General features: G+C 43.3%; 1 protein-coding gene across 1 annotated transcript in view; it reads right to left on the bottom strand.

Annotated features, from left to right (window-relative positions):
- Positions 1 to 13,421, bottom strand: part of AK9 (adenylate kinase 9) — a 2,653,312-nt gene that overhangs the window by 70,365 nt on the left and 2,569,526 nt on the right. The window lies entirely within an intron of this gene.

The raw sequence follows: 13,421 nt of genomic DNA, 5'->3' as shown, positions 1-13,421 counted from the left end.
ATAAGCACGTCCAATTCATGCTACCATTACATTAAATACGGGATATCATTGTGTCCTACAATCGTAGCACGTCAGCCATTTCTAATACGTTTTTTCGGGACACAACTGTCCATGGAGTGACTGCCCCAACCAAAGTGGGACAGGTGGTGACCTTAGTCGCTGCTCCTATGTCGGTGCGGCGCTGACATGCGGCTGTACACCTTCTCTGAGTGTAAACACTGACAGTGCATTGCGGGACGAACGCGGTCTTATGCGTATCCTTTACTCCTTGGACGGGTACACTTATGCCTTCGTGGCTTCTATTTGCTTCTCCATTAATTTGGGACGGGGACTATGTTGCATACTGTACATGCGTTTCATTCTGCACAGGACCTGGCTGCTGCCATTACTATTGTGGGCGGACCATGGCTGTCAGCACATTAGGTTGCTCACCTCATGCTGGCTTAGACACGCCTCCAGACGCATCCTACCTGGGCTCGCTCACGTACACTACGCACGTGTCTGTGATTCCGGTGCACTCTCATTAATATGTATATGGCGCTACTGCGCCGGATATTCCATGCACCGCCGGCGCAGGCCTTACGCCGGCCTTGCGCCGAGCTTCATGAATCCCGGGGTCAGACTAAAGTGGGAGTTGTCTCAATTTACATCAAGAATAAATATACCTCAAGGCTGGTCAAACAGGGTGATGCACTTGAGCTTCTCAATGTTTAAATAACCATAGAAAAATACCATACCACTCCCTTGCAAGCTGTACATCCATGTATAACCCATTAAATATATAGCATGCATTTAAGCTTACCAGAAACACTCACCATCCAACCTAGCACCATATTCATGGGAAACTTTAATTATCCCACTATTAACTGGGAATCATATATGACACCAGATTTACAGGCATAGAGATTTCTGGATTTTGTAAATACAAACTCCCTGGACTAGGTTGTTAATACACCAACCAGGGAAACAAACATACTGGATCTGGTCCTCACTAATATGAGAGAATGTTGCACACCCTCTAGTGTAATGCCCTCTCTGGTAAGGTCAGACCACAAAATGGTCTCCTTTGAAATAAAAATAAAACCTAGAACCCCAGCAGACCCTGGAATGTTCAGGAACTACTCTAAGGCTAACTTCCTACTATTAAGTGATAACCTGGCAAAATGTCAAGCACCTATAAACCCTGAGAACACTGCTGCCCAAGTGGAACTGTTCACAAAAACCCTATACAAGCAGGTTAATAGCTGCCTAGAGGCAGCTGTACCCACTAGGAATAAGTACAGAATTAACTCAAAAAACAAGCCACCCTAGTAGAATCAGAACATCAGTAGGCTGTATAACAGAATGAAAAAAACCATGGCAAAAATTAAGAGGTGCAGCACCCAGAAGCATAAAAGCACTCTCCTCAAACCAAACAAATCTACCAAGGCCAAATTTGAGGAAAATTTGACCTTCCAGGTCAAGCACTACCACAAGGCATTTTTTAGCTATGTATGCAACCTCAAAGGCAATACACAATTGTGTGCAGAGCTCATTGTTAATAGAGTCACCTAAACTGAGCCTGAAGATATAGCAAACCTACTGGCAGACAAATTCAGCTCTAACTTTACCCCTCTCTCCCCCTCAACCTCCCCTCAGAAAATACCATCAAATATAACTCCCCCTACTGTCACTATTGTACAGATCCTCAATGCTCTACGGTCAAGACCAATGCATTGATGGGCCCAGACAATATCCAAGGATGCCTTCTAAATAGCATGAAATGTGGCCTATCAGGCCATCTGGAATAGCTATTTAACCATAGCCACCAAAGAGGTTTCATGCCTCATGAGTAGAGAACGGCAACAGTTATACCACTGCACAAAGTTGGGTCATCTACAGACACTGTAAACTGCAGACCCATAGGTCTCATTAGTCTCATATGCAAAGCCAAGAAGAATTATCATGGAAATGATGAATAATGTCATAGGAAACCTGCAACACAATTTGGTTTTGTCAAGAGCAGGTCATGCCTACTCAACCTGGTGGTCTTCATTTAGAAGGTCACCAAAGCAATGGATGAGGGCAAAACGATTCATACTGCCTCCCTTGAGGTATTTGATACAATACCCTACTAAGGCATTGTTCATAAACTGAAGATGTTAGGCATAAATCCTTATATCACCTGATGGATAGCTGTCTGGCTCACAGATAGGACTCAGGAAGTTAGAACTGGGGAGTCTTTTTCTACAAAGAGGCCAGTCACAAGCAGAGTCCTCAGGGATTGGTCCTGGGACATCTCCTTTTTGCTATTTACTTCTATGAAGTCAAGGCCAATGTCAAAGGTCTCTGGATGACCAGATTTGCAGATGATTGCAAATTAGGAGCTGTCATAGAATCCTCCACCACGCTTATATTTTCCAGGAAGGGCTGACAGACAAATAACTGGTGTCAGAGCCATGGACCAAAATTAAATGCCAAGAAATGCATAATAGTATCCCTCAGTAAGTCATCTACTGCTGGTAACTATCACATTGACAAATTCCACTAAGAGTTGACCCAATAGTCAGGGACTTGCGGACATATGTAGAGAGCAATCAAGCCTTTGACTATCATGTGTCTGCAGTATTGAGAACATCATTCTAAGTTGTACAACTTATAAACAAAGGTATGGCATCTAGGTCCAAGGAGGTCATTATTCCACTATAATTAGCATTCATCAGATCTATCAGTGAATACAGTGCCTCTTTGGTATGTACCTAACCAGACAGATCCAACAGTTGGAACGTCCGCAGATGTTTCTCACTAAAAGAATACAGGATGTAAGTAACATGTCCAGTGCAGACCTCCTCAAAGCTCTATCCCTGTATTCCGTCTCCTACAGGTTGTTGGGGGAGATCCATGCCTGCCATTCTAATGGACCTCCTGCATATCCACAAAACAAACAGCCTTAGAATTATCCATTCTAAAGATTTAAACCTCGCTTGTGATATAAATATGACATGCTGGTATGTATCCCTGAGGCTATTCCTTTTCTGAAACAGGCTCCCTATCCATATGAAACAGAGTTCCTCCCTAAGCCAATTCAAGTGTAACTTGCACAGTTAGATGGAGAACAGGAAATTCATCCCTGGTTTAGCACCTATGTTGCAAATGGACACAGGCAGTCTGTAAATGGTTCATCTCCCAGGATCCTGCTTATCCTTATCAAGGGTAACAGAACTTGTCAGAGGTTTGGGATGCATATCTAGGCTTAAAAAGGCCCTTGTGGTCATTAGCCTAGTAAACACATATGAACCTATAAACAACAGAATCTCACATCAGACTATTGGCACATAAAAAGCGCTATGTCAAGAGACAGTCAGGCATGAGTACTGAGGAAGGTAGAAGAAATGATGACAAGTGACACAACACCCAGACCCCATGTACAAAATGGGAAAAGGAGGCTGATGATGAGGGTATGGCAAGAATTTAACCAACCATGGCTAAATGGAAGCAAATAAGATGTACAGTTCTATGAAATAGTCCTCACCATTACAGTAGATCTTCATAGAGATGCCACTGTAACTGTAATCCATTACATTTGGGTTTACTCATCAGCTGAGCTGCTTTGGTTCATCCATTTCTTCAGCGGCAGTTGTTATCTCTATGAAGGCAAAACCTGGTCTCAGTACTTAAGTATATTGTGTGAGATATTCATTTATAAACCTTTAAAATATAACCTTAATTGCTCATGGTTAAATATCTCCATACAGAGATGTGTCCTTGTGGTAGACAAATTTAAGAGAACAGTCTAACAAAAACTCTAAAAATTCATACCTATAACTGATAATGATAAAATGTGACCTATAAACCAAGGTGCACTTAAATAAAGGGGAAGAAGGGTTGATAGCTTTATTGTTAGAGGATGCATTTCTTAAAGATTTACTGTGTAGCTTTACTGTTAGATGAATTGCTTCATGAAGAGCTACTGTTAGAGTGAATGTCTCACTTTATACTATTTTTTACATTGAAGATTGCTGTGTAACAGTAAATAACATTTGTGTAGTATCCCGAGCATTAAAAAGAGTATGCTGGAAATGTTAACTGATTGGCCTTCATTCGGTTATTTGTATACTACTTTTATCACTACCCTTGTAACCAATGTCTTGTTTGAAAAGGGTCTAAGCCCAATTCACCCATGCAGTGTTTTGCTGTATTTATCATTACACAAGGTAAGACTGTTGGCCAGCCTCTTGTACTAGGTTTGCTTTGTGAAAGGCAGACCATCCCTACCTTTATGAAAGGATACAACTGATCTGTTTTTCTAAGGGAGTTGGTACTTCTGGTAGAGTACCTCAGCTGTGTTGCAAAAATGGAAAGTATGTAAAAAGAAGTTATGTACCTACCATAATGTTCCATGTTAGTTGTCTTCATCTCGCCTTCCTTCTTCCTGTTTGGGTTCGGAGCCGATCCTCGGCTCCAACATGGCCATCTTCAATAGCTCGAGAGCTGTTTACTGGCTCGAGGCTACCCCTTATCCCATGATGCCTAGCAAAAGCTACCCAGATCTTGTTTGTAATAGCTAATCCCAGACATAAGTTGAGAAAACCAGTTATATAAAAACTGGTTGTTCAATACATCTAATTATAGAATAGGTTACGAAAAACCTGGCCAAAAGAACAATAAGTAAAAAAAATACTCAGCCAGTGAAAACAAGAAATCCTCTCAGTCCACTAGGCCAGGGGAAGGAGGGAGGGACGCAAGAAGGAAGGCGAGATGAAGACAACTAACATGGAATGTTATGGTAGGTACATAACTTCTTTATGTTAAGTTGTCTATCTCGCCTTCGTTCTTGCTGTTTGGGACAGTGTCACTAGCACCTAACATCCTGGGTGGCTCATTGGAACAGACTCTTCAGAACAGTGGAACCAAAGTCACCTCTGCTCCGGGAGACCATATCCACCTTGTAATGAGATATAAAGGTATGAGGGTTTGCCCATGTGGCAGCTGCACATATTGAATCTATGGGCAACCTAGACTGAAAAGCTATGGAGGTGGCTAATGCCCTGGTAGAATGACCTTTTGGTTTAGCTGGTAACTCTTTATTCCGTAACTGGTAAATAAAGGTAATAGTATTAGATAACCATCTGGATAAGATCACCTTGGAAACTGGGAGGCCTTGTTTGTTGAAGGCATAAGAGAGAAATAACTGGTCTGACTTCCTTAGTTCTTTAGTTCTATGAAGGTAAAAGCACAATTGTCTATGAACATCCAGTTGGTGGAGCTTGTATTCTGCCTTGTTGCTGTGATTGGGAAAGAACACTGGGAGATCTATGGATTGATTTAAATTGTTCTCTGAGCAAACTTTAGGAAGAAAGGATGGACTGGTCCTCAGAGAAACTCTGTCCTTGTGAAACACCAGGTAAGGAGGGCGAACACATAGTGCTTGAAGTTCTGAGACACGCCTAGCTGAAGTGATAGCAACCAGAAAAAGTTTCTTCCAAGACAGAAACGTAAGGGAACGTGATGCTAAACGGTTCAAAAGGAGGCAAAATTAAGGAATTTAAGACTAAATTAAGATCCCAAGGAGGAGGAGGATCTCTCACTGGAGGTCTAAGAAGAGATGTTCCTCTCAAAAAAGCCTTACAGAGCTTATGAGACATGATGTTAGACTTCAATAATCTGATATGAAAATTTGAAAAGGCCGCTAACTGTACTCTAATAGTAGCGGAAGTGGCACCGGACTGAAAAAGTTGTGCTAGAAATTCAAGAATTTCATGGACTGGGGCTGAGAAATGATCCACATTTCTAGACTCTGCCCAGTAAGAAAACCGTTTCCATTTACTAGCATATGTTTTTCTCGTAATAGACTTATGTGAGGAAACGATAATATCATGGACTGCTGGGGAGATACCGGGAAGCCTGGCTAAGGTTGGAATTGGAGTAACCAAGCTGTAAGCTGGAGTGTTTGGAGGGATTGATGCAGCCCGCCTGATTGATGAATCAGAAGATCTGGAATCTTGTCCAGAATCCAGGGCTGATGACTAGGTAGGGGTGCAGGAACAGAAACCATATCTGTCGAGGCCAATAAGTGGCAATGAGGATAATTTTGCAACCCAACGATTTTGCTTTCTGTATGAGTCTTGGTATTAGGGGAAACGGGGGAAAAGCATAAAGGAGTCCCTGAGGCCAATCGTGGACTACAGCGTCTCTGGGTATGTGACCTGGAAGCGGAAGAAGGGAGAAGTAGTTGCTGCATTTGCTGTTGAGAGGGATGGCAAACAGATCGCAGCAAGGCTGTCCCCATTTGCGGAAGATAAGATCCGCAACTTCCTGATTCAGAGACCACTCGTAAGGCATGAGAATAGCTCTGCTGAGCCTGTTCGCTATGATGTTGGATCTCCCAGGGATGTGCATCGCAATCAGAAAATGTTGGGAGGAAATCGCCCATTGCCACAGTCTGAGTGCCTCTCAACACAGGGGGTAGGACCTAGTTCCGCCCTGTTTGTTGATGTACCACACCACTGACATGTTGTCTGTTTGAACTGCAATGGTCCCAGAAGGAAGAGAGTCTTGAAGGGCATGCAATGCCAGAAGCACAGCTCTCATTTCTAGGACATTGATATGCAGATGGTACTCGTGGGGTTGCCAAGTGCCTTGGACTGTCCTGCCCAGATAATGCCCCCCCCCCCTATCAGGGAGGCGTCTGTGGTCACTGGGGCTACCGGTGGAGGCTGTATGAAAGGTCTGCCCTGAGACAGTAGTGGGGAGTCCATCCACCAAGAATGGTGCCTTTTGCATGTTTCTGTAATCAGGATCATGTGAGACACGGGAAACTCCTGAAAGGACCACTGCGTGAAAAGAAGCCACTGAAGAATTGTCATGTGGAAACGCGCTAATGGAACTAGAAGAATGACAGCTGCCATGGAGCCCAGAGCTTGAAGGACATATCTGACTTGAATCCTTTTGCTCTGCATTAGGATTAACACTTGTTGACAAATTGAGGAAACTCTTTCCAGTGGTAATCTTGCAAACATCTCCCTTGTGTTTAATTATGCTCCTATGTAAGTGATAGACTGACAGGGCAACAAGGCAGATTTTTCGAAATTTATTGTGATGCCTAGTTGAGTGCATGATGTGATTGTATAATCCCGCACTTGTAAGAGTTGATGCCTGGTGGTAGCAGTGAGAAGCCAGTCGTCTAGATATGGAAACACCTGGAATCCTTGATGCCTCAGGTGAGCCGTGACTACTGCCATACACTTGGTGAACACCCTGGGGGCTGAGGTGAGACCAAAGGGCAGAGCTCTGAACTGGTAATGACTGGCCCCTACCCGGAAGTGAAGAAATCTCCTGGAGCGTCTGTCCATCTTGATATGGTAGTACGCATCCTGAAGATCTATCGAGCACATCCAATTGTCCTGACCATCCGAAACTTTTCTCTTTGTACAGATTTGTTTAGTCTGCTGAGATCCAGAATCAGTCTCCAGTCCCCTGTCTTTTTTGGTACCAAAAAGAAGTAAGTTCCAGATCTGAGCTGGTCTGTGGGGACTTCCTGAATGGCTCTTTTTTCTAGCAGTTTTGAAACTTCTATGACTGCTTGCTCCCTCAGATTGGGTGGAACATCTGGAAGGGCCTTTTTTGACTGTAAGGGGGATTGATGGAAGGGGATTTTGTAACCTCTGGATATAATGGATAGTACCCATCTGTCTCTTGTTAAATTTTGCCAGGCTTTTGGGTACAGCAAAAGTCTTCCCCCGACTGCCACCAGAGGTGAGCAGCTGGACAACCCTTCAGGGATGCTGGAAGGGCTTGGCAGAGAAGAATTCTCTGTTACCCTTGTTCTGCTGACCCCCCCTGCCATGAGGGCAGTGTCTGTTATTGCTGTTTCCCCCTCTGCCTCTGGAGGAAAAATCACTATGTGTGTCAGGCAAGGATCCCTGGGATTTCTGGAACCACATCTTCCCACTCTTCTGACCCTTGTGGTAAGGTCTAGAGGGAGTGGAAAAATGGACTCCCATGGCAGAGAGAGTCTTGCCTTCTTGCTCACACCTGGTCAACATGTCTTTCACCTAAGGCTCAAAGAGAAAGGAGCCATCAAAGGGAGTATTGGTGAAGGATGCTTGAAAGGGTTCCGCAAACTGACACAGCCGCATCCAAGCATGTCTCCTGAGGGCCACACCTGTGCCAGCGGCTCTGCTTGCTCCATCGGCTGCATAGGAAATCACCCTCATGGAGGAGTTGACTATGGAATTAAGAGTCGCCAGCTGGGAAGCTACTTTGACTTGTACTCCCTCAGCTGTAGGATCTTGAAGGGCATCTCCAAGCTCTTTCAGGAGATCCCTTTGAAGAAGAGTAAAATGACATAGATAGTTCAGGGACCTCATCGAGAAGGTCACTGCAGCAAACATTCACTTTCCGTATCTGTCCATCGTCCGAGACTCTTTGTTAGGGGGATGAACAGATGAAGAGGTTTCTGCTAACTCTTTCTTGGTGGCTGCTGCTACCACCATGGCATCAACGGGCACACCTTTGGAAAGGAATTGCTTATCCTGGGGGGCTGTAGTAAACTTGTTAGGTTTCCTTGGAGTTAGTTCCACAGTGTCTGGAGCTGACCAAGCCTCTCGAGCCACCATAGACATGAGTGGGTCAAAAGGAGGAGAAACCCAGGAGGTGGAAGGTTGGGAACTGAATGCGTCCAGGAGTACAGACTCATCCTCGATAGGGGCTTGGGAAGTCCAGTTCCCCCTCTGCCTAAGCATTTCAAGGATGTCCGAAAAGGAAACATCTTCAGAGGGGGACCTTGGGGACCCTTCCGATTCATCTAAGTCTGTATCTGAAGTGACAGACTCAGAGGAGTCAATGTGCTTCCTCTTGCACTTCTTCTTCTGAGAGGGCTCCTCTGAGTGATCAGGGGAGGCCTCGGAAGAAGAGGGAACACCCAATGGGGTGTCCTGGGGTATCAGTTCCCAACGTTTGGGGTCTGGAGGAGGAGCAGAGGTTGGCACAGACACTATGGGGGACGGAGCTGATGGAGCTGGTAGTGGAGCTGTTTTGGGGGACAGTACACTCCGCATGACCTTGAAGACGTCCTGACCCTGAGGCAGAGAAAGCTCTGGTTCCGAAGAAATAGGAATCTTTCTCCGCACCGAGGGCGATGGCTCCGAGGCCGATGTTGGAGCCGAGCTCACCTGCATCGAAGCTCTGAGGGGGAGAACGGGGTTGGACAAGGGTCTGATGCCACTCACCCCCTTGAAACTGATGAGAGAGCCCTGGCATCCAGATTCCTTGATAGAAGGAACAATTGAGGTAATCGGAGCTGAAGAAGAGATGGGTGATCAGAGCCGACGGTTCCACTACCAGCACACCAACGAACTCCGGCTCCGAACTCAATGGAGTCGGAGGAGGAATGGAAATAGAGGCGGTTGGAGCCAATACCTGTTGAGGTGGGCTGGATAGTAATTTAGCTAGTGCCTGTGACTTAAGCAAGCTACTTACTACTCTCTCCACATCATGATCCGAAAGCCTGGAGGATCAAGAGGAGTGTGAAGAATGGTGGCTACGTTCATTTTGTAATAATGGTGACTGAGGCGCCGAGTGAATGGACTCTAAAGAAGGGGACCACAGTCTCTTATGGCTCTGTGACAGCTCCGAAACATCTGATGGAGCTGACGGAGGAGTTGTCTTGTCGGTGCCAGCTGGAACCGACATACTTGATTGTTCCAGTACAGGAGTCGGCTCCGAAGGTGGAGCCGATGGTTTGACAGATTTAGAGGATTTCACTGGCTGAGAACTCTTTGCCGGTGAATCCTGAGGCTTCAATAAACCCCAAAGGATTAATTTGTTTTTGCGCTCCTGCAGGACCCTTGGACTAAAAGCGTGGTAAATAGAACAAGAGTCCTGCAGGTGAACAGTGCCCAAACAATAAACGGAACTAGTGTGCACACCTGTCAGAGACATTTTCTGACAGCATAAGTCACACTTTTTGAAGCCAGAAACTTTTGTATCCTTGGACATAACTCTACCACTACACACAATCCAAGTACCACAATACAGACAGACAAAAAATCTCTACACTACTAAACAAACATAACAGATTTTTTTTTTATTTTTTTTTTTATATACAGTAACAAAAAAGGAAGGGAAGGAGAGCTTCTAAGTTAAATGGCTGTCCTAATGGAGGGGGGGAGGGAAGAACTCTCTAATTTAAATGAGTTCTTAAGAGAAAAAAAGGGACTGCAGAAAGAAGTGATGTCCACAAACAACACCCACAGAGAATAAAACTATAAGGGGAAGTATACTAGTTTTAAGAAGAACAAATATAATTATATAAATATACAAAAGTATACAAGCCTGAGCCAGAAACGACACACCTTGTAGCTGAAGCGGCTCATAGGCAAACGAGATCTGGGTAGCTTTCGCTAGGCATCATGGGATAAGGGGTAGCCTCAAGCCAGTAAACAGCTCTCAAGCTATTGAAGATGGCCGAGTCAGAGCTGAGGATTGGCTCCGAACCCAAACAGCAAGAACGAAGGCGAGATAGACAACTTAACATCATGTTTTCTCCAGGATTCTGGTAGTTAGTATAATACACTGGTAATCAAAACAAGTTATTTGAACAACAGCTGAGACAACTTTTTTAATAACAGAAGGGTTATTCTTTGCTGATACTCTCCCTTTGCTCTTCTTATAGATATATAAGGAGGTTTGCATATTAATGTTTATCACTGTCGCACAGAAGTGTAACCTAAATCACGTTACATTGGGAGGATGGCCTAATGGTTAAGGTGTTTGCCTTGCAAACACAAGGTACAGGGTTTGAATCTCACAGGGGATAATTGGCTAGGCTTAAAATGGCTTGCAAGTGCAGTTAGCCTAGTACGAAACTATTAAGAAAAGACATCTTCAGAAAAGGTACTTAATGTATGCTGTATCTGCTGATTCAAATGGAAGAAAAATCAACTTCTGTGACATATAATTTGTCTCATAAAGGGAAAGGTTACCCTTTCCATTTTTTCATGAGAAAGACCCCCCCCCCCCGTTTAAGAAAACTGTTAACTGAAGGATTTGCTGATACCTGGGGAAACACAGGAATAAATTCTGATGTTCAACATTAGAGCAGTATGGGTCCCATCCCCCGTCAACTGCCCAGCTTTTCAAAGCCTTTGGGCACCCTCTGTGAACTCCAATTGTTAGAAGCTTAAGCAGAAATCTATACAATGACAGCTGGAGTTTGAAAAGCTTCAGAGCTTTCTTGCTACTGAGGCGTGGTCCCTTGGTGAGTTTTCTGGACCTGTAGGTCAACTAGCAATCCTTCATGGTGGGATGTTCTATAGAATTGATTTCTGATTTTTATGTGCCTCTTTCCCTTTTACATAATAATAGGAAAAAATGCTCCCTGTCTTTCTAATATATATTTTCAGTCAGAATATCAGGGATTGGAGGGAGACAGTTGTGCTTCAGGGCACTCTTTTCAAGCTTCTAATGAAGCTTTTCATTGTGAACAGAATGATATTCCTGTTGCCCAGCAAAGGTACTATGATTTGTTACAGATGGATTTATCTCAACCTGAAAATGAGCTTCCTTTTTTATCTGCTCCAGAACATTGCTTGACAGCTTGTAGTTTCCCTGACAGTCAACCTCTTGGCTTTAAGAAGTGTGATCGGTTATATAAGGTATCTCAGACTCACAAATACTTGTTTTCTGATCCTAATGCAGAACCTGCAGTGATTTCCAACTGATTCTGCTACACAAATTGTTAATACTAATCCCATTTCTTCTGACAAGGATGTTAAAGCTTTTGACAAGTGTGGGGGAAAAAGTTTATTCTTTTGTCACGTTAGATTTCAGAATTTTAAACTACCAGCCTCACATGTGGAAGTTTCTACTTGTCTTTTGAGAACATGAAAATGTTTTCTACCAACCTTCTCTCTTCTGAGTTGAAAAATTCTTTGAATACCTCATTTGTTTCTGCTTCTCATATAATTAAGTATGCCTTAAAGTCTTCTTATGATGCTGCTGATTCTGTCTCCACAGCAACTGCTTCTGGGTCAGCCATGAGATTTGCTTAGTTATATTCTTAAAATTTTCCTGAAGATGTTAAAAATTAAAATTATATACTCACTATAACTAGGCATCTGTGTTTTCCATTTTCATTCTTCTTCAATGTATGGGTTTTGGATCCAACCATGGATCTGACTCAGATGCATTTTACAGATTTCGGATCCAACTCTTGAGCTCCTCCCTCTGCTCATAATGCTCAAATCCATCCCCAATACCTCAGATCGAGTTTGCTGCCTTAAAAGTCTCATTATATAATAATACTGAAGAACAGGAATTAAACCATGGCTCAAACCTGGAACAACAGGTTCCAAAACTCCATCAGGTCACTCCAAAAATTGACAAGAATGTGAGAGGGGAGTTGAGGAGGAATGAAAATGGGCAACACAGATGCCTAGTTATGGTGAGTGCATAACTTTAATATCTGATGTTGTCCTTTTCACTCTTCCTTAACATATAGGACATATCTCCAGATATGTAAATCTTGTGTGGCCCTTATAGAAGGATATTCTGAAGAACTGCTGAACCAAAAGCAGCTCTGCTTCTGGAAATTATATCCAATTTGTAATGAGTAATAAAGGTATGAGCATTAGACCATGTGGCTGCTGCACAAATATCATCAGTGGATGTTCTAGACCAGAAGGCAGATAAGATGAACATATATCTAGTAGAACTGGCCTTAGATGGTTTTGGTAGGGAAACGTCTTGCTGAGAATATGTCCAAGAAATGCAATGAGTTATCCATTTAGCCAATGTAACTTTAGAAATTGGAGAACCCAATTGACTAGGTGAAAAAGAGACAAGTAGTTGGTCTGTTTTTCTGAAATTCTTTGTTCTGTATAAGTAGAAATGTAATTGTCTATGTACATCTAAAAGATGTAGCATGTATTCTTCCTTGTTCGAAAATTTGGAAAAAAGACTGCTAAATGAATGGTTTGATTTGTATTTGATTCAGAAGCCACTTTTGGCAGGAAAGAGGGATTGGTTCATAAAGCAACCCTGTTTTTATGAAAAACAATGTAAGGAGCTTTTGATAAAAGAGTCTGAAGCTCAGAAATCCTTTTAGCAGAAGTAATAGCAATTAAAAAGGCTATTTTCCAAGACAGGAACTTTAAGTCCGTTTTGCTGAAGGTTCAAAAGAGTTGCTGAGTTAAACCTTGAAGCACTATTGTTAAATCCCAGGGAAGTGACGGATCTTTCACTGGGGGTCTGAGCAGGAATGTACCCTTCAGAAAAGCCTTACATAATTTGGAAGCAGCCAAGCAAGAGGCATTGTCTCCTGAATGAAAGTTTGATATGGCTGCAAACTGTACCCTGATTGTGGGAAAACTAGCATCTTCCTTAAAAAGAGAAGCTAAAAACTCCAGTACAGCAGAAATAAGGGCAGTGAGGGGATGAAT

Source organism: Protopterus annectens, chromosome 1.part0, assembly GCF_019279795.1.
Source record: "Protopterus annectens isolate FY-2018-M chromosome 1.part0, PAN1.0, whole genome shotgun sequence".
Lineage (NCBI taxonomy): Eukaryota > Metazoa > Chordata > Ceratodontiformes > Protopteridae > Protopterus > Protopterus annectens.
Note: the sequence above shows the minus strand (reverse complement) of the source record. Positions and strands in the feature narration are given on the sequence as shown.